Source organism: Propithecus coquereli, unplaced genomic scaffold (genome assembly GCF_000956105.1).
Source record: "Propithecus coquereli isolate 6110/MARCELLA unplaced genomic scaffold, Pcoq_1.0 Scaffold678, whole genome shotgun sequence".
NCBI classification, from domain to species: Eukaryota; Metazoa; Chordata; class Mammalia; order Primates; family Indriidae; genus Propithecus; species Propithecus coquereli.
Genome location: NW_012152818.1, coordinates 100,695 through 102,267, shown reverse-complemented (window position 1 = coordinate 102,267; position 1,573 = coordinate 100,695).

Here is a 1,573-nt window from a genome sequence, read left to right as displayed (position 1 = left end):
TTTACAAAATCTATTAAACATAAGTCTCTTCATCCTGTTCTCAGATGAAGAAATGGTATCTGGCTTGTTCAGTGCCACACAGATAATGATATTAAGTCTGATTTTTGAAGTCATTATTCATCCCATGAAGAAATGGAAGAAGAGAAAGGAGACTGGTGAGGGAACAAAAAGAACTTCTGGAGAATTACTTCAGAAAGGGCCTCAAAGTGGGGGTTGTTTGGGAATGATGCCGTCAGCCAAGATGCCTGTGGCAGAGAGATGATCTTCAAGGCTTTGATGTCCAACTAGAAATCTACACATCCCTCTGCCAAAGTTTCATTTCAAGCTGGGATAAACAGGGTGGACTACAAAGAAATGTTCCATGCAGATATTTTTTTGCAATAGTGACCATTTCCTGGGATGGTGAGGCTGAGGAGTTTGAGTTAAACCTTCCCGGTGAGGCATGTCAGGATTTCCATAGTAGTACATGTACTGTAGCAAGCCTATTAAGTATTATGTCATCATTTGGAAAAAAAAAGAGGTATTTATAATAAAAATAATGCAAAATCAATCTTCAAAATTTTATTTTATGTGTAACACAGAAATTAAAGTGTCAACTGCCCATTGCTATTTTGGATGAATTCAGGGCAAGATGTCCTCCAAAGGATATGTCATAGAGAGGGGAAATAGCTAATTATTGCTGTAATTTTTATATTTACACAAAGATAGCACATGTTTGAAAAGTTCTAAAACTTTGGTTTATAAGAATAGCCTTAGAAGATGATACTGCCAGTTAAATAATTTGTTTTGATGTGATTAAATTTATTGCTATTAGGCAAAGAGTCAAGTATTTATATTTATTATAATGTTTATATCACTATTTTTTTATTTCAGAATTTTACAGGGGTACAAATGTTTTGTACATTGATTTTGTACCATTTGAGTCAAAGTTATAAAGATGCCCATCCCTCAGATAGCGTGCATTGTACCCATTAAGTGTGAATTTGCTCATCCTGTCCTCCCCACAGCTGCTTGATTTCCGATGAACATTATTTCCATATGTGCAAATAAATGTTGGTTGATTAGTTCCAATTTAGTGGTGAGTACATGTGGTGTTTGTTTTCCCTTCCTGTGAAACTTCACTTAGAAGAATGCTCTCCAGCTCAATTCAGGTTAATACAAGAGGTGTTAGTTCATCTTTTTTTTTTTTTATGGCTGAGTAGTTTGTTTAAAATTTTTATTTCTCAAGCAGAATCTGAATGCCTAGTCTTTGCCTCTATCCTCCTTTTGCCTACATTCATTATAGTGCCTGGTTAAACAGAAAGCCTCAAAGTGTTTTGTTTGAATTTTGCTCTTAGAAGTTGACATGTTTTAATAAAGACATACAACATCCATGTCTATAAACCCTTGTTATTTAACAAAAAACACAATGCGGTGTACAGGCATAACATATACTTTACGGTCTGAGTACTATATTGGAGTCGCCAGCAATCCTTGGTAGAAAATGAATCATCAAATAGATTGACACAGGCTATGAAGTCAACAGGCTTATTTTTCAGGTTGAATTACTTATATTGACCTGGCAAAAATAATT